General features: G+C 43.3%; 1 protein-coding gene and 1 pseudogene across 1 annotated transcript in view; both read left to right on the top strand.

Moving 5' to 3' along the window:
• The window catches only part of KCNH8 (potassium voltage-gated channel subfamily H member 8), a 409682-nt gene that overhangs the window by 73621 nt on the left and 315202 nt on the right, over positions 1-20859 (top strand). The window lies entirely within an intron of this gene.
• LOC130855502 (farnesyl pyrophosphate synthase-like) lies at positions 1504-20084 on the top strand (annotated as a pseudogene).

The following is a 20859-nucleotide window of genomic DNA, read 5'->3' on the forward strand; positions in this document are numbered from 1 at the left end:
AAACCAATAATCTCTTCCGTGTTTCGAAGCTCATTTACTGATGAAAATAAATCACTAAAATCTGCTTTTTTCATTTAGGAGAATAATTTGTATTTCTTGGGCACAATGTCATTGTACTTTCTGAGGTCAAGGAAGTGTATTCATCTAGAAAGTAATGCTGATATATTTAAGAAAAGACTTCAACCATGTGAAGATAGAATAGGTTCCTGCAAGCAAAGCTAATTTTACCTTTGGGAGTTTGGAAGGTTATGTAACACTTAACCTAGAACTTGGCTATTCCAGTGAAAAACATTCAGACCAATCACGTGGACTGTCTGAAATTCTCCAAGAGGTTGAAATTCCCTTGCAGAAGTAAGCCAATGCCTGTGTCTTCATGTCTGCTCTCAGTACCCAGCACAGCTCCGTCTACTGCATTCCAAACAAAAGGCAGCTTTGCTTAGGGAGATACATGGTCCACGGTTGTATGAGACCGGAGAGAAGTAAGTGCTGTCTGTCCACTCCAGGTGTCAAGGAGAGAGGTCACAGACAGGAACCATGTGCTCTCTAATGACCCACAGAAGCATTAGTGGACGAGCTGCAGGTATCTGACGAATTGTCACCTGTGTCACTAGACTCCTGTTTCCCACTATTACTACAGCCTGGGCTGAAATGCAGGGAAAGCTTTAGGCTTTGAGCTCTGAGACGAGAACTCTTCGGGGAGAAGCACTGGATAGGCCAAGGCTAGAGATGTGGCTCTGGAGACCTGCGTTCCAGACCTTCCTTTGCCAAAAGTGACTGAGTGATCTGAGACATTTTACATTCCTTTCTGGTCTGCTGTTGTTGTGTCTGTACAGTATGAACTCGGCAGTCTCTGAAATCTCTCCCCGTCCTAACAAGATCACTTTTAGAATTTCTCATTTATTTTTCAAAAAGCCTCTAATGGGCTTCCTAAGTGGCACAGTGGGTAAGAATCCGCCTGCCAATGCAGGGGGCACGGGTTCGATCCCTGCTCCAGGAAGATCCCACATGCTGCGGAGCAACTAAGCCCGTGTGCCACAACTATTGAGCCCATGTGCCGCAACTACTGAAGCCCACACACCTACAGCCTGTGCTCCACAGCAAGAGAAGCCATGGCAATGAGGAGCCTGCGCACCACAACGAAGAGTAGCCCCCACTCACCACAACTAAAAGAAAGCCCGCGCACAGCAGAAAGGACCCAACACAGCCAATAAAATAAATAAATAAATAAATTTATATATTAAAAAAAAAGCCTCTAACATTCTATGGGTGAAGAGACTTGCCATCAGCTTTTAAAATGGAAAGAAAGGGGCAAGGAATAGCCTCAACACTAGGCTCTCAGTTACAATTCCTTTCTCCTGCTACTTGCTTTCTTTTGCTATGATCTTATTTTCTCTAAAGTGACATTACCCAAATGTATGAAATGAAATTATATTCTTGCAGACTGTAAGCCTAGTCCTGTGATGATTCATGTCTTGATTGTTGCAGAGGGCTTAGTAGAAAGTCATGCAAGAAGCCTACCGCCGGTTGAATAAAACCTTCTATTCATCCTTCCAATCTCATGTGAAGTCCAAGAGGTGAGAGGATTCATTTGCATACTTTACCCTCTTTTGTGTAATATGGTGCTTTCCTCAAGGACTTGAGGACCCAGGTGGGTAGGGGGGTGAGGAGGCTGGGACATAGTGAGAGAGTAGCATTGACATATATACACTACCAAATGTAAAATAGATGGTTAGTGGGAAGCTGCTGCATAACACAGGGAGATCAACTCGATGATTGGTGACAACCTAGAGGGGTGGGATAGGGAGGAAGGGAGGGAGGCTCAAGAATGAGGGGATATGGGGATATATGTATACATATAGTTGATTCACTTTGTTGTACAGCAGAAACTAACACAACATTATAAAGCAATTTTACTCCAATAAAAGATGAAAAAAAAAAAAGCTTGCCTTTCTACTCCTGAAATTCCACTGTGGTGGGTTCTGACATGTTGAGAAATGGCTGCTTTAATATTGCAGCAGGTTGAGTTTCATGTACCTATTGGTAAAAAAAATGATAAGAAAACACATGTGCAAAGAAGAATGATTCACGTTTCCTACGGAGTCAAATGAGAGATGCGAATAAAGGACTGGCAAGACTGACAGTAGATTCCTTGGACAGCAGCACCTGGACAGAGCCTTATACCTGCTGGACCCCATATGCAACCAGAATCACCTCAGGAAAACATTTCCCTACTACCCAATATTCAAATATTTTTATTTCAAAAACACCTAGTTAATGTCGGTATTCTCAGTCTTCATGTAGATTATCTCTGTTCTCCAATACTGGCCATAGTACTTGATGCTTCCATTGACCACACTTTTCTACATACTTTACCCCACACCTACCACTTTCAAGATATGTAGGAGTAAGATACCTTGGGTGGCAAAGACAGATTCCCCATTCACAATGACTTATATTGGGGAGGGGGTAAAAAAAACATATACAGTGATTAAAAAAGCAAGAGCGAATTGCCAGTATAATAGTCATAGAACAGAGGTCATGAGGAGGTGCGTGATGTATTTCCAAATGGGTTTTCTAAACACCAGGTACTTTGATGTAAAGGCTGGGAGCTTACCTCTGACCCTCCATGGAGGCTCTGTGGAGGAGGTGGCGCTCGAGGGAGCACTAAAGTCACGAAGGATTGTGACGAGCAGAGAAAGCAGGCTGGTGTGAACCGAGGCAGCGTTTCTCGAAGGCTCTGTACCCCTGCCGAGATGCACCGTAATACATGGGACATTAAGTCATACTGAACCACACAGTGAGAAAGTTTTCTCTTCCCAGTTGTCTTTTAGTACTTTTGTTTAGGAAAAGAGAAGGCTTCAGTTTGATGCAAACACATCTTTAACCCCTGTCTGTGCTTGCTGGTTTACCCTCTTCTCCCCCCTGTTCTTTAACACATAGCCAGTAGGGCCCCAGGCTCAAAGACGATGGCAGACTCAGTGCCTGTAATTCAATTACATGGGTTTCAGACGGCATCTGTTTTTCAGTTCTCTTCATCTTATGGAAAGTCATGTTGGATTTCCGTTTAAGGTTGTGGTGTGAAATATTTTAATCAAATAAATGTATTTAAGGGAGAACTTTAAATAAGGTAAGGGAACGTAGAGGCAAATAATAGTGCAAGTGTTATGCAGATAGGGCAGAATTTGTTTGGGTGATATGGGAATGAATTTGGGAGAACATGAGTTTCGATGTAAGTTATGCTTGGCTTGGTAAATAGCTCCATGTGATAGATAACAAGGACAGTCCTGATGGAAAGGAGCCAGAATAAGATGAGGAAGAGAGGTTATAGGCAGGTCAAGGTCAGGGGAAATGGGACTCATGAACTTTATTCATGTTGTATCTTCCTTGGGATTCCAAGACCACTTTCTTTACCCAGATGTTAATAACTAGGGTTTATTGATTCCTTCTCAGATGCCAGGTATAGTATTCTCTTCCATATAATTATCACGTTTTTCATCACAACCACCCTAACAGGAAGGTATTAGCCTGAGTTTAGGAGTGAAGAATCTTACTAAAGGCACACAGCTAACGATGAATAGAGTCGGGTTTGGAACCCAGACCTATTTGATTCCAAAGCTTCTTTTCTTCCTTGAGCCTAGAAATCCTGTTCATCACCCTATCCAGCCCCAATGTGAACACTGGCTTTTTCTGTCTAAGTCCACCTTTCCAACACACAGTCAATCTCCTCTTTGGATTTCCTGCATCCATCACTATATATTTCTAGGTAGTAATTTTCTTCTCCCCTTCACTAGAAGTGTTTCTCTGGCCATCTATGAACTAGATTGTAGGGGGCCCAGAAGGCTTGTTCCTATGTCCCAAGGCATCCAGAACTGTACTATTTTCATGCTCAAGGCTCATACTGTTTGAATTGAGCTAAATTTTCTTGCTCTGCTGTGACTTATCATAGAAGTACCAAGCTGTATCACCTCTGATTGGAAGTGTGAACAGGAGCTCTCACAAAGATAACTCAAGACCTACCTGGAAAGGCTTTACTTTGTCAGATTACAAGAATCTAACTAAATTTGAGCAAAGCAGCAACTCTTTGTATTGTTAAATCATTTTAGTTTTTTAAAATAGATGGGTTGTGTAACATCTGAGTTAAACAGCACAAAAAAGGATACCCGGTAATTATAGACTTTTAGATGTCAGGAGAGGATTTTAAAGAATATCTTATCCAGCTCCTTTATTTTGTCAATGAGGAAGCTGAAGACTTAAGGGAATTTGATGAGTTGCTTAAGGCCACAGAGCATGCTAAGGGTAGGCCTTTAACTAAAGATCTCTCTCAATTCCTAGTCAATTATCTTCCATGTTGATGGCTTTGAGCTTGGAGGTCATGCACCCCTTCTTCCCACCCAATAGAGGAATCCCTGCAGTACCTCTGACTGCTGTCAACTGGGGCTCCTTGTGAGCATGGAACAGAACCTCATTTTCTTCAGAAGCAATCCATTCCATTTAAAATTAAATAGCCTCTTTTCCTCTGTTATACTCAGTAGGACCTTGCAATCCTGTCCGTTGCTCTAAACAGCAGAGTTTTCTAGGGCTCCCCTTTAAACCTGTCCTCATTTCCATCCACATATATTTCTGTGATCCTATCAATTCCAGGGGTTTAAATTTATAAACTGAGGACTTTCACCTTTGTATCTCTAGACCAACCCTCTCCTCTAAACTCTAGACCCATGTACAACTACTTACTGGATGTCTTCTTTTGGATGTCTAGTAGGCATTCCAGATTTAATACCCAAAACCCAAATCTTGATTGTACCTTCCCACCAAAAAGCTTCCCCCACCCCCTAATCTTCATGTCATGAAGTGAGACTCCTCTGTTTTTTCGGTTACTTTGCCCAGTAACCTGAAGTCATCCTGGTGTTTCCTATTCTCTTTCATTGTCTATCTAAACCATCAGCTACCCTATTGGCTCTATTTTAAATGTAACACAGCATTTTTACCAACTATGCTCCAATACAAAATAAAATTTAAAAAAAGGAAAGACTCTGAAAAAGAATACATATCTCTCTCTCTCTCTCTGAACCACTTTGCTGTACACCGGAAACTAACACAGCATTGTAAATCAACTATACTTCAGTTTAAAAAAATGATGTCTTTTGATGAACAGAAGTTTGTTTCTTACCACTGTTAAATATTAAATATATCAAACTTTTCTTTAAAAAAATTAAAAAAGAAAATTACTTCCAGCATCCAACAAATTCTTATCATCTCCACTGTTCCGATGGTAGTTCAGGCTATCATACTTCCCGCACAGACGACCATCCTCTCCCCTCCTTGTTCCTCAGCAGTCTCTTCTTCCCACAGTGGCTGGAACATAAATCAAAATCCTCGCCATGGTCTGCAAGCTCCTCACCGTGATCTGAAAGCCCCGTCTTTCTTTTGGACTTTATCGCCTATTCCTCTCCCTCCCACTCGGTCTTCTCTAGGTACCTTGCCTCCCTGCTGTCCCTCCAACCTGCCCCAGGAACTCTCACCTCCAGCCCTGTGACTTGCAGTTCCCTCTAATTACAACCATCTTCCCTCAAGAAAGTACACCAGTTATTGAAAAGTTTCACTGTCAATATTAGATTGGTTACCTAGTTATTCTTTGTAGGTGGCCGAGGTAGCATTTAATTGAGGATCAAGGTTCTGATTTTAAGGTTATAATGATGATCTGTGACCTATTTCTAAAGTTTTGTGTGTTTTTTTGTAACATTTTGAAAGTGTTTCTCTTAATACACTCCATTCTGAATTATCTATGCTTATAGGAGTCTGATAATGAATTGATATCTGAATTCCATAGTAAATCTGAAAACTGACTCAAGGCAAGACCACATCTTTACCAATGCTATGAAAAGGTAGCATTTAGTAACTGTCTTGTCACTGCTTATTTTGAGGATACAAATGGGAATTAAAATTATGAGGAGGTAGGTGACGTTAAGTGTGGGGGATAATTTGAAAAAAAGTCAACTGAATTATTTTAGAGAAAAGATAAGCATTTCTAGATGATTGTATGAACTTTCCTGATTATTCAATATTAAAAAGTAATTCTTTAAATAATTATAAAATAAGCCAAACTTCTACACTGGAAAAAAAAAAAAAACCACTCTTCCTTCTGACCTGCCCACACTCACTCTCATCTCTGTTCCTCTTATTGGAGAAGCTTTTACTGATCACTCCCTCTCCCATGTATTATCCCAATACTCTGATTAATTTGTCTTCCTAGCATTTATCACTGTCTGACAAATGATGCACTTACCTGTTTGTTTTTTCATCCTTCGAATATCCCACAAAGGTGTGAGCTCAGTGAGAGCTGGGATTTAACTTTATTTTGTGTGGTTTCCTACAGTTTCCTCAGCCTCTAGCATGGTGTCTGCAAAACGTAGGGGCAATCAATAAATATTCAATATTTGTTAAATGAATTTCTCCTTTAACCTTGCCATTTAGGCAGGTCTTGTACTGTGTTGTTTCTGGAACCCCTGTGCAGGCATTTGCCTTTATTCCTATAAATATCGTAATTTTAGTTTGGGGCCATGAGGCAAAGTTGGCAAAATCTTTTCGAATCTGCATTTTTGCCATCCTAAGTTAATTTATAATGATTACTGATATTAGCTACAGTTACTATTTATTGAACACTTATGCGGTCATCACCCTGCCAGGTACTTTTCAATATTATTTCTCTTAATCCTTGCAATGACCCTAGGGGCAATGCTACTATTGTCCTCATTTTGCACAGGAGGAAGTGAAGCCTGGAGAGTTAAGCGACTTGCTCATACAGCCAGGGAATGGCAGAGCAGAGCCACACTTCAAAGCCACGTGTCCCGGATTCAAATACACTGCTGTAATGAAGAGCATGGTATCGGAAGCAGATAGATCTGGGTTGGCATTTACTCACACAGCTGTGTGATGTCAATCGAGTCATTTTCCTTCCTTGATATTTCTCCTCCCATAAATGAGAGTAACAGTAATACCAACTTCTTAGCATTGTTATGATGATTAGATGACTCTGGTCCCATGCTTAGTACAGTCCTGGCACAGAGGAAAAGCTCAATAAGCGTTGTCATGATGGCAATATAATTAATAGGACTAAAAAAGATGAATAAATAATTATTTTGCTCCTATTGGTCAGTGCATGTCCTCTTAATGTTCTTTTTTCTGTATTGCTTCTCCCTTCTGTCTGTGTATCTGCAAATTTGATAATGGCACCTTACTAGAAACTACTGATTAAAAGTATTGAAGAATGGGACTTCCTAGGTGGCACAGTGGTTAAGAATCTGCCTGCCAATGCAGGGGACACGGGTTCTGTCCTTCCTCCAGGAAGATTTCACATGCCGTGAAGCACTAAGCCCGTGTGCCACAACTAATGAGCCTGCGCTCTAGAGCCCATGAGGCACAACTATTGAGCCTGTGTGCTGCAACTATTGAAGCCCACGCACCTAGAGCCCATGCTCCACAACAAAAGAAGCCGCCACAATGAGGAGCCTGCACACCATAATGAAGAGTAGCCCCACTCACTGCAACTAGAGAAAGCCCGTGGGCAGCACGGAAGACCCAACGCAGCCAATAAATAAATAAATATTTTTTTTAAAAAGTGTTGAAGGATGTATAGGTAAGGATAAACCTCTAGACAGCAGAGAAGCCCTCTAGAAACTGCCTGAGATTTGTTTAAGTGCAAGAAGGTCCTGGTTAGTATGCCACCTTCAAGGAACAAGACTTAGTTTTACCAGTCTGTTCTGATCATCAGCTGAAAGGTGAGCACAGCTTTACTTTACTTCCCGAGGGATCCTACTGGGACCAAATGACTTGTTAGGAAATCCAAGAAGAATTGCTGGTTTCTACAGCTTTGGGCAGACTGGTCTCTAGTTAGCCCTCTTCTTCGCAGTGCTGGAGGTAGCCTGGGTGCGTGGCATTTTTAAAAGAAGTGGAGAGGACGAACCCACCATTTCTTTCCATAGTTTGTCATCACAGGGTAATGACCACACCAACAGCAATTGATACTCTTTGTTGAGTACTTACCCTATGTCACTCACTGAAAAAAAAAAAACTACTTTTATCTGCACAACAACTATATACTGGATGTTATTCCTATTTTCTAGAGGAGAAAACTGTTTTGTTTTCAGAGTGGGTTTTGGTTGGTGCCCCGTCCAGATCCCCTTTACTTTACTTAGGTCAGTCATCAATTTGCTGCCTGGCAGCTCCGAATGCACTTTCACATATGCTCTGTGATAATGGACTTCCAGTAGAGGGCACCGGGGGGACTCTGCTCTGCAGGAGGAAGATGCTCTTCTGTCGGTGCCAGGTGGTCCTGGAGGAGGGAGGTTTGAGCGCCAGGATGGCCCGCTAGGCATTGAGCCCCAAACACGGTTGCTGTGCAAACCTGCAGCCTTAGTCTCGCTGTAACCTCCCCACAGCTGTCTTGACTCAGAAACCAGAGCCCCCACCAACCCTCCCCTGCCACTTGGCTCGTGCCATCCTTCCCATCCTCCCACCAGCCCCCAGAGGTCCCCCACCTGCACCCACAGCATCAGTGGCTGATCTGGCCCTGCTTGCACCCTGCACTCCTGAGAGTGGAGGCCGATTGCCTGCCTGGCAGCCCAGCCCCTGTCCATTGTGGCCACACCAGCATCCTTCTCTGCTCTCTGGTGAACTGAACCCCCCTGTCTTCAAGTTTGTCTTCCTTGGATTCTCTGCCTCAACCCCAGGGTACTACACAGTTACTCCATCACAGTTAGTAATTATTTATATTGAGCTTTTCCTTTTTCATTTCCTGTATGATTTCCATATCCGGGTTGGATCCCGCCTGCTGCAGGCCCATCTCATGGCTGCTCCAAGCATTGGCTGCTGAACTCACAGTGCCCCATCCTCAAATAATTGCCCTCAGCAATGGGAGCTGCCTTGTCCAGGAGGTTAGCACCCTCCCTAATCCTCCTCTCCACCTGTAGGCCAGAGCCAGTGACTAACCCACCACAGCCAGCTCCTGTGACCCCAGGCAGAGACAGCTCTGTGATACAGTTCACCCTCCAGAGCCCCCATGTGGATCAGGTTGAGGTGAAGCTTCACTAGAAACCTGGTCCTTTCGTCACTCTCTATCCCATTTTCAATCCTCTGCTTCCTCTCATTCTCTTATAGGTTTTTGCTGAGAGTCAGCCCTCAAAAAATTGGGTATGTCCTAATCCTTGTCTCAGGCTCTGCATTGATGCAGCCTGACCTCAAACATGTACCCAGGTCACTGAAAGAAGATAGTGATGCTGGTGATTGTACTAGGTCTATCTGACTCCCAGTGCTGTGGGTTTTTTTTTTTTTAATTGAAGTATAGTTGATTCACAATGTTGTGTTTAAGGTGTACAGCAAAATGATTTAATTATCTCAGATTCTTTTCCACTATAGGTTATTACAAGATATTAGGTCTAGTTCCCTGTGCTATACAGTAGGTCCTTGTTGTTTGTCTACTTTATATATAGTAGTGTGTATCTGTTAATCCCAAACTCCCAATTTATCCCTCCGCCCTTCCCCCCTCCCCCCTTTGGTGACCATGAGCTTGTTTTCTATGTCTGTGAATCTGTTTCTATTCTGTAAATAAGTTCATTTGTATCATGTGTTATCATATGGAATTTGTCTTTCTCTGTCTGACTTCACTTACTATGATCATCTCTAGGTCCATGATTCCTGTCTTCTTCACTACCACTTTCTTATGGTTGAGGGAATCTCTCGCTCCAGCATGTTCTCTGTAACATAATGTGTCTCCTGTGCTGAGCATTTTGGTCTTGTTGATGGTCTGTCATTGGTCCAGGGTGAAGTTTGTGATTACTGGTTCAATAATATCCAAGGCCTGTGCCCATGTTACTGGAGGCCCATTATCTGTAACGTGGAGGCTCACACACCCTTTGCCGTTACTGCCTTGAGCCGTGTCTCTTCCTTCTTTCTCTTCCCCAAAGAGCGTGGACCAGCATCCTGGTGGGAGCTCTACCATCGCAGTTCCCTGAAGTGAGCCTGCGTGTTTAGCTAAATCTTGATGCTCTTCTCCAGGTATGTTTATTTGGCGTAGGCTAGTTCTCCGCATCCTGGGAATTGTGCGCTGGCGTTCACTGAGGTTCAGAAACGAAGTTGACAACTTGACACTTGCATGCCTTTTAGGTAAATCATGGTTATTACTGGGGGCCATAACAGAAGGTTTATTTATAACTCCCGGCACTGCACCCTGGCATGAAATGGAAAGGTGGTAGGAGGCAATTGGTAGGCTTCAGGGACCCAGGAGAACTAGGAGGACCTAGATTTACAGGTAAGGCTGTCTGTGTCAATCTCGAAAGATAATAGGGCCAACACTGTGTGAAAGCAGCTTGTTTCAGCTCATTCCATTTTCAGGTGCACTAATGCAGAGTGAAAGATTCAGCAGATCTTGGGATTAATTGTCTCTTTTCTGCGATCCCAACATGTATTTTGGTTTTGTGGTTAGTCGTTTGACCACTGTATACCGATCCCATTGAGGGTTTCTCAGCCTAGTCAATGTTCCCTGCTTGACCCTAAGTGACTCCTGTTTTCCCATGTGGTAGCAATTACTTGACAGTTTCACGACTTCTTCTCTCCCTGCCTCAAAAAACAAACTAATAAATAAGGGACTGGTGTTCTTACTAGTAGCTCTCCTTCCATTAGGGAGGCCGTGTATCCCCATTCAGGAGGTGGTACCACGCCAGCTTTGCCACCTTTCCTCTGTGGCTGGATGAAGTACAGCTGTCGTTAATTCAGCCACATTCGTCGTCGTCCCACCATTAGATGAAATTACGAGCCGTCCCTACCGAGTGTCGGCAACTGCAAATAGCAATGCGCCTTTGAAGGCAGCGGGGTTCAGCTGGGAACTGAGAAATTAATAGGAATTTAGAATAATGGGCATGCTTGCAATGAACCGTTTATGGGTTCAGAAACCCCGTTCCTCTGGTGATGCGAATGAGCAGTTTTGCTAAGAAAATTTGTCCGTGTTGAGTGAACCTACTGGGTCTACCTGTCATTCACAGGACAACTTGAATTATCACTTTCCCATCAAATTTTGCCCTTTCCTTTAGCTTCCTGGCTCTTGGAGCCGATTTTCTCCATTGTAGGCGGGAAATGAGGGAGAAAAAAATAGAAAGAGATTATAGTGCCAGCAGAGGCAGGCTGGCCTCTATCTGTATCAGGGAGGAAGCTTGTTTATTTTACGCAGGTAACTTTGGATGAAATTCAAGTGGTGCTGCATTGAGGTGAAAGGGCAGATATTCGTAACAGAAATACCAACGACGGTCAGCATTTTACCAGCAGTTCTCGATGAATTTTCAGGTCTGTGATCCCAACCCCTCTCACCACGGTGGGGTTTAACTTCAGGAAAATAAGTCACTGTCACTGACAGCTTCCAAATTTTTAACATTCATCATAATTCCACAGACCGCTAAAGTGTGTTAGTTTGCCTACCACCTTCATGTATGTGCCCTTTTGTAGACCCTCTTTTTCCCCCGTGAAATAGCCATGCTTCTCCTTCCAGGAAGTACAAAGCCCTAGATACATCAGGAACCCCGTTTGTGTTCTCTGCAGTTTCCCCAGCAGTCAGAGTGCTGTTCTCAAGGAAACCGTTATCAGCAGGATTGATTTTTCCACTTGGCCCCGGGGAACGGCAGCAGCGGGCAGCGGGCCAGGTGTGGGGAGCCCGGGAAGGGGAGGAGGAGCCAGAGACGCAGGGCAGGCTGAGCAGAGGCTGAAGGCAAGGCTTTGGGGCCATCAAGGCAGTGTGGTCAAGAGCTCCAGCTCTGCTTTTCCACCACGCATAGCTGTGTGAGGGGAGAGAAGGTGTTTAACATCTCTAAGGTCATTTCTTCAGGTTTAAGTAGAAAGTGGCAACAGGCTGCACCTCCTGAGGTTGCCGTGAGGACTGAATGAGGGATTCCTGTGGTCCGGGCAGCATCGCCTGGAAAGGCTAACAGTTTGGCTTGTGTACACTAAGCATCACTGCTAATTCATGTTGGGAGAAACTATCTGCTTTTGTTGAAAAGTGTTCTGTTTTAGTTTATTTAGCGAATATGGCTTAAGAAATTTCCCCATTTCCACAGTTTATAAAAATCTGTCAAGTGCAGACTTTTAAAGTAGGTGAGGATTTTGTGAGCAGGTGAGTGCACACGCGTAGCCAGTAGCTGTGATTAACACACACATTGTTTTCTGGAAGCAGATATTTTAAGACCTTGAAAAGTTTCTGTTTACTTCTTTGAAGTCTTTTCTAGCCCCCTTTTCTAAAATTTGTTTACCAAAATCTTTTTCAGGGAAAAATACGTACTTGTTTATTTATGGATTTAACAAATTCCTAAATAACTTTTACGTAGTGCCAGGCGTGTTCTAGGTTCACTACAAGTATCAGCTCGGAGAAGCCTTATTACAATACTCTGAAGTCGATTCTGTTGTCATCCCTGTTTTACAGATACGTACATCGAAGCCCAAGGGCACTCAAGTTCAAGCAAGTGCAAGATCCTTAGCTAGTGAGCTGCCCAGCCAGGACTCTAATCCAGGCAGACAGGTTTCAGCATCAGTGCTTGTAGGGAGCAGACTGGGCCAATCTGGCCTGTTGGTGGTGTGGGGGCTTTTGAATGACAGGAGCTGAGATTATTTAAGTTACTCTGTGTGTCTGTCAGGATGGGATTTCTGGGTTTACATTCAGAAACCTTATTTCATCAGCTTAGGACTGAGACTTTCACCAGGAATCTCCCTTTGCATGAGGCCCTACAGATGGGGAGTTAGGGAAGCAGAGTTGCCCAACATGGGATTAAGGACCCCTTCTTGGGAATCTGTGCCGTGTGTATTAGGAGCCACTGCAATTGAATGAATTAGCTGTTTTCTCAGTGAATCTCTGAACGAGATTCTGAGACCTTCGGCATTTCTGAATCACCTTCAAGAGCCCAGCTTAGTGATTTAGAATAGTTTTACTCAGCACAAATAGAAGACCTATATACTGAAACCAGGATTTTACCATTTATCTTCTTTTTTTTCTTCTGATAAATAAATGTTGAATTTAAAAAAATTTTTCAAATTCTGTTAACCATAAGGAAGCCCATGGATGTAAAAGATTTTTTTATGCTTCACTGGCTCATGTATGCTTTGGGGGAAGTTGATGGACTTGTTTGTTCTCCCTCTTCAGTGACTGTCCCTGATCCACCCACAGTGAGCTGCTTGTGCAATACCACCTGACCGTGTTTTTAGATAGAAAAGTACCATGGGCTTTCCCTGCTGCACATTCTCCTGGTTTTCCTCCTGCATCACTGGTGGCTCCTTCTCAGCTCCTCTTTTCTGAGACTTCATGAAATTGTAGTGCTCTGGAACTCAGCCTTTGGGCAGATCATTTCATTCTGCTGCTCAAGATGCTATAATGACTTCACCTCCAAAGTGCTTGCATTAAGACCTTTTATCATCTGCCCCTTTACTCTCTCTCTCCTGGCCTAATTGCCTATTACTTTGCTAGAGCTTGCATAATGCAGTACCACAAACTGAGTGGCTTTAACCACAGGCATTTATTGTATCACAGTTTTGGAGGCTAGAAGTCTGAGATCATGGTATCAGCAGGACTGTGCTCCCTTTGAAGGCACCAGGGAAGAATCTGCTCCAGGCCTGTCTCCTAGCCTCTGGGGGGACCTTGGCGTGTGCCAGCATCACTGCAGTCTTCACATGGCAGCCTCACTGTGTGCATATCTATCTGTGTCCAAATTTCTCCTTTTTGTATAAGGACACCAGTCCTAGCAGGTGAGGGGCCCACCCTACGCCAGTATGACCTCATCTGAATTAATTACATCTGCAGTGGCTCTGTCTCCCAAAAAGGCCACATTGTGAGGTACTGGCAGTTAGGACTTCAGCATGTGAATGTTGGTGAGACACAATTCAAGCCGTAGCACTACTGTACTCTCTCTTGCTCCCTGTGAGGCATCGGCTGCCCCTTGTGCTGTCTCGTGAGTACTTGGGTGTGTTCCTGCCTTAAGGCCTTTGCACTGTCTGTTCCCACTGCCTGGAACACCCTTGCACCCCAACTGTCCACAGGGCTCACAAGCTGCCCCCTTCTCAAGTCTGGCTTCAAATATACTTTTCTCAGTAATGCCTCCCTCCCCGATCATACCATTTAAAATCACATCTCCCCTCTTCCCCACATCCCTGCCATCTCCCTGGTCTATTGTTTTTCTTTTTCCCGTAGTACTCAGAACCTTCTAACATACATGGTAATTTGCTTATTTACTAGTTTTTTGTTTGTCCTCCCCCTACGCTGACCCTTGAATATCAGCCCAATGAGGGGCTCTTTGCTTCCTTCTCCAATTTATTCCAAACACCTAGAACAACAGTACTTGGAGCATAATAAGAGCTGGGAAAATGTGTGTAGCTTTCTCATTTTCCCTTATCAGTTGGTTTAGTCACGGAGGTGCATGCCTTTCACAGGTAAAGCAGGTGGGAGGAGGGCAAAACATACCTTAAACTATTTTCTTGAGCACATGACATAGCTTTCCTGTAATGCCCTTCACCTGGGACCTTTAGCCAAATGTCACGTTCATGATGATTGCAAATCTGGGGGGGGGGCGGGGCGGGGGGTGGGGACCTTGTCGTCCCTCCCCTCTGAGAGCACAGAGTGTTTTCCACATACAAGAAGAAACCAAAACCCTTCTGCTGAGACACTGAGAAGCCTCATTTGACTTTCCACTGTCACTTAGCTATTGGTGGAGTGATCACCGAGGCTCCTGGAAGAAACTGATGGTCAGGCTGAGAACTCAGGCATCACGACTTGCTGTGATTTTTCTCTTAGCATCAAAAGGCAAAAAGCTCCGAAAATGACCACAAAGTGCTCTGGGAGACATTTCTCTGGCTTCACTAGAGTGGATGAGGTTTCAGTGGCCCACAGATGTCACATCCAGTTCCTTAATAATCACATCAAGGCCTCTCTCTCATGGGCCCCCGGTAGCCAATGTCAGAAACGATTCCCCCCTGGACCACTGAGCTAGGCAACTCCCCGTGTGTTTCTTGGTCTTAAAATCCATCATTTTATATTAAAATTTTCTATTTGTTCTCATCCTTTGCCCTCACAAATACTGTGAATTTTATGAGCCTCTGTCCTAATAGAAAGTGGAGATAATGAGGGCAGCGGTGTCTTACATATTGTTGGTTTTCATTGGGGTGCCTGCATAGACGTTGGCATATACAGGATGCCCGAGAGCTGTTTCTTAAGCCCCAGCTGAAGTCCAGCCTCAGAGCTGCATCACTACCCAGCTTCCTGGCTTAGACAGCTGAGTGGGCAGCGGCTCTGCCTGGGCCATCTTGGTTTAGCTTCTTCCTGGAATTCATGAATGGTTTTCAAAAATAAAGCCTGAAATACCACATTAAGCAGTGCTTCAGCCAGGAGGAAGATTGGTGGTTTGTAGCAGAGCATGGAAGGGTGTTTCTGACATCACGAGGCCCAGGAGGTAAACTGTCTCAACAAGGCACCCAAAAGGGATGAGACTTCAAAGGGGAGGCCTGGCTACACAGAGGCCATTGATCTTTTTCAGGCACACTCATTCCTGGCTGGCAACATTATCCACGACTGACCATAAAACAGCAGGGGTATCAGGAAGTTGGCATTGACAGAGGCCACACAGCAGATCCCTCAGTCCACAGGTGATAAACCCCTGTCATATGTTTCCTGCACAGTGTCTGCTCTTTCCTTCTGTCTTGTTGGTGCTGCCCCCATGAATCCATCTGAAAGGAAATACAGTACTGGGTGTGTTTGACTCCAGAAGTAGTGCCTTTTGATGGGATGCATTCTTTCTGCAGATGAGGATTTATCAGGAACCAAGGAATCTTAAGCTTCAGGGCCTTTCACTTGCCACAGTGGGGACCCTACCGTGTTCCATTCATCATTTGTTTGCAAAATTTTCAAGTCATATACGTTAACCATTGGTAGTTTCATTGTACTCTCTCCTTCCATTTTAATTCCCCCTCTGCCACACTTGCCTTCATGTGGCTGCAGGCGATGTTGGGATCCAGCTGAAATGGGAGTTGCATTGAAAATACATTTATTTCATTTAGGTTGAACAGGATATGCTAATGTCATTTGCAGTAATTTCTGAGTATAGTTATTGCTAGCCATCCTGGTGTGGGAATGAAGGGCTTGCAGAAATACTCAGGCCACCCACTCTGTGACTTACCAGGTGTCCAGACACAGAAGTGCAGGGCCTGAGATCTTGTCTCAGGATAAGCTGCTCCTAGGATGCCCTGGACGGGAATTATGTGAACCCCGGGAAGGAGAAAGGAGGATTGAAACAGACAGAGCCAGCCACGTGTCTGTGAAAAGTATCACAAAGGATGTCAGACAGTCGATGAATAGAGCCATTGTTATTACTCTGGATTTTATGGCTTTTTGTCATAAAATCCAGTGTTTGTCAGCTTTTTACAGTCCGTCATTTGTTGTGATTATTCTCATCCTAAATAAATCTTCATCTTTACTTCTAAAATATTTGTATTTTTTCTTACAAGATTCCCCTTATTTTTAAAAAGCTTTAGGACTTCCAAAACCTGGATCATCTCTGCCTCTGTTGTCTCAATTCTCTTTGTTACTTCTTGACAAGTCCTCTGAGGTCTAATGCATAAAAGTCTCAAAGTTTAATGTCATTTTCAATTAATATTAGTAATGTCTACTTGGACTGCAACTTCTAAAAAATATGTAGATATTAAATAATTAGTACTTATCGAATCTCTAAATATAAGAAAAAATAACATTTTTATAGGACAAGTGTAGTCAGGCAACTTGAGTAGATTTTCGTAGCCTCAATGCTTCTATGTATCTGCCTTCCAAATGGGGCTGTGTTCATCTACATAGAAAACTACATTTCTCCATGAGAAAACTTTTTTTTTCTCATTATTTTCAGATATGAGAGAATTGCTAAATGCCATTTTTGCTGAATGCCTTTATTCTATAATAATACTTAAATAAATATAAATGTTTTATATAGCCAAAATATCTTCTAGTTTCCTGGGAGAAAAGATGGTGGTTAAATGTTTCCTCACTTCCACTTGAACTAGAATTGACTAATTAGAATTAGTGCATGTGCATCTGTGTACAGAAGGTAATTTTGTTTGGCATTTCCAATCATCAACATAACTGCAGTAAAGGTTTCAGAGAACATCAGTAATGCCTTGTAAAAGTGCCTGTGGTGTGACAAATAATACCAACTCTCCCTGTAAATAAACTGCATTCCAAGAAAAATAGATATATTAAGCTTTGATAACAGTAAGTGGATCAGAAGAACTTTCCAGCTCAGGGATAAGGTAGTCGTAGAGCCTTTGAAACCTTTGAAGCTTCTGCTTTGACCACAGATAAATCCACAGCAAGATCACTCGCATCCAGTTTGTTCCAGCTCCCTTTTTTTTTCCGAATCTTTATTGGAGTGTAATTGCTTTACACTGTTGTGCCAGTTTCCGCTGTATAACAAAGTGAATCAGCTGAATTTATACATATATCCCCATATCCCCTCTCCCTTGAGCCTCCCTCCCTCCCACCCTCCCTATCCCACCCCTCTAGGTTAGGATGAAGCCCATTTGGAAAATGAAAGGCTCCACATTATGCTTTTCTAATGAAAAAAGACCTGCATTTCCTGTCCGGAGATTTCCCAAGTGACTCCCCATGCAAGTGTCGACCTGGACCATATCCCCGAACTTCTTTGGGTCTCATTTTCCTCGTTTTATAATATAAAGGTTTGAGGCCACATCTCCAATTCTGTTTCCAGTTCTGGCACAAATATTCCACGGTCTTTATCTCTGTCTATATCTTAAGTGGGTCAGATCCATAAGGGAGAAGAAGAGTTATGAGTACTCTGTTTCACAGATGCTGGGGCAGATGAAGTCACCACTGGAGCCCTTAAGATTCCACTGAATAATTGCTTGACACTTGGGTGAGAATTACCAAAGGGGATTTTCCAAACATAGGGCATTAAAAACAGTCACACATCATTCAGCAATTCTGTGCTAAGATTAAATATGCATGTGGTCCAAACTACCCAGCACTGTCCCCTATGAAGTAAGTCTACTGCACCCTGTCTTTAACTAACACAGCCATATTTTCCCCAGAATTGAACAGGTAACTGACTCCTGAATTGACCCTCTGATGAAATAGTTTTATCTTATGTTTGGGGCCACAATATATTTTTTTAAAAAAGATTATCTTTTTTTTTACGTATATATGTATCTATTCTTTTCTCAAGTTCTTTTCCCGTTTAGGTTATTACAGAATATTGAGCAGAGTTCCCTGTGCTATACAGTAGGTCCTTGTTGGTTACCTATTTTATATATAATACTGTGTATATGTCAATCCCAATCTCCCAATCTATCCCTCCCCCAGTCCTTACAAAAGCTTATCTTGACGCCATCCCAATTGAATGGTCAAGTTACCTTTTTCCTCTCTTTTAAATTGTTTGCTTACTTATTTTCTCTTTGTTCATGTTGAGTTTGTATATTAAGTTTTTGTAAGTTAAACTTACTTCTTTGGGGTTAGATGCCGTTGTATTACTTTTCATTTGAGGTCTTGAAGCTGACTGCTAAGAGCAAGTGTTTGTGTCAGCCATTCAGGACTAACTCACATTGCTCTGGTGAACCACGTTATAACTGATCATCTGTGCCTCCTACTTTCACTTGACCATTGGGGACTGTGAAACCTCACACTTCTAACCCAGTTCCTCAAGGGCTCACCATTTACTTGCCAATTTCTTTTATTTGTTTGGGAAATTAAAAAAAATAATGTCTGCCTTTTTAAAGGTTGTACTGCTATTTCACTTTCTAGTTTCATATCAAATATTTAATCTTTAATATCTTTCTGAGCTAAAAAGGTATGCAAAGTCAGGGATGGGGAAGATGTAAAGGAAATTCCCTAAAATCATATAAATCATATTTGGTGGCGCACAGAAGATGTAATAAAGGCAGATTAAGACCTACAGTGATGACCAGCAACCGGCATCCAGGAATAGGACATTTTACTCCTCCCTCAGAATAAATGGAGACCAGAAATTGGACGTTTATGCCCAAGAAAGGCAGGATTTCATCCAACACTTCTCCCAGATTGTCCTGGTGCTGCCCAAGGAGGACTTTGGGCACCCAGAGATGGGAGATGCTATTGCCCGTCTCAAGGAGTTCCTGAAGTTCTGTGCCATCAGAAGCAAGTACCTTTGGGGTTTGATGGTGCTGATATCGTTTGGGGAGCTGGTGGAGTCCAAGAAGCAGGATGCTGATAGTCTCTGGAGGGCCATGACTGAGGGTTGGTGTGTGTAACTGCTCCAGGCCTTCTTCCTGGTGTCAGACGACCTCATGATGTCAACCATCACCCGACGGGGGACAGATCTGCTGGTATCAGAAGCCAGGCATAGGTTTGGATGCCATCAATGATGCTTTCCTCCTGAAAGAATGCATCTACCGCCTGAATGTATCTACCGGGGCTGAAGCTCCACTGCTGGGAACACTCCTATTACCTGAACCTGATCGAGCTCTTCCTGCAGAGTTCTTATCAGACTGAGATTGGACAGACCCTGGACCTCATCACAGCCCTGCAGGGCAATGTGGCTCTTGGAGATTCACTGAAAAGAGGTACACACCTATTGTCAAGTACCAGACAGTTTTCTACTCCTTCTCTCTTCCTGTAGCTGCTGCCGTGTATGTGGCGGACATGGATGGGGAGAAGGAGCATGCCAGTGCCAAGGAGACCCCACTGGAGATGGGAGAGGTCTTTCAGATCCAGGATGATTCCCTGCATCTCTTTGGGGACCCCCGTGTGATGGGCAAGATTGGCACTGACATCTGGGACAACAAGGGCAGCTGGCTGGTGGTTCAGTGTCCAGAACAGCCCTAGATCCTGCAGGAGAACTGTGGCAGAGGAGGCTGAGAAGGTGGCCCGAGTGAAGGCGCTGGACGAGGAGATGAATCCACCGGCTGTGTTCACACAGTATGAGGAGGACGCTTACAGCCACCTTATGGGTCTCATCGGGGAGTATGCTGCCGCCCTGCCCCCAGCCATCATCCTGGGCCGAGTACACAAGATCCACGAGCGGAAAAAGTGACCTAGAGACTTGAAGGTGGGGAGAGGAGGCTCTCAATTAATTATTGTCTAACATGTTAAAAAAAAAAAAAAAAAAGACCTACAGTGACACATCTTCTATTGATCTGTGCTTCTCTGTTGGAGAATGTGTACATGTCTTAAAAGAAGAGCCAGAATTTCTGTTAAGACTAATTGGTATGAAGTGGTTATTCTCTTGGTAATTTCAACGTAAAGCTTTTTTAACATGGGAAATAGAGTAGTCTAACGCAAACAGGAGACCAGTTTTTCTTCAACATTGAATAAAGGCAAATTCTGACGTATTTCAATGGTGAGTATGTTATATGTTCCACCTTAGAAAATATTCAACCTTATTCCAGCCATTAGGTGTTTTAATCACCTGATAACGTAATTCATTAAAAGTTCCTGTGCAGTCTGGAATAATTAGTCTGGTAACACTTACTTTGTTTACCTGAAACATGCTTACTTTGAAAATTGTGAATCCTGGCTAGTCTATGTTTAAAAATAAAGAAACGATTTATAATGATCTGAAATGTCATTTAATTCTCACTCCTTTTCAAAGGCATTCATTCCAACAAGGGTGAGAGAAACAGTTTCCTTAAAGTTTCCTTAAATATATTATTGATTAAAGTAAAAACAGACCTTTTGTTGTTTTACCAAGATTAGAGTCACCAGTCATTCTCAAGGATATATTCTGGGCAAAGTGTTACTGGCTACTGCACAAACCCTGCGTAAGGCCCAGCCTCCAACCTCGAGGGGCTTATAGCTTATAGTGATGA

The sequence above is a fragment of the Hippopotamus amphibius genome, chromosome 6 (genome assembly GCF_030028045.1).
Source record: "Hippopotamus amphibius kiboko isolate mHipAmp2 chromosome 6, mHipAmp2.hap2, whole genome shotgun sequence".
In the NCBI taxonomy this organism is placed as follows: domain Eukaryota; kingdom Metazoa; phylum Chordata; class Mammalia; order Artiodactyla; family Hippopotamidae; genus Hippopotamus; species Hippopotamus amphibius.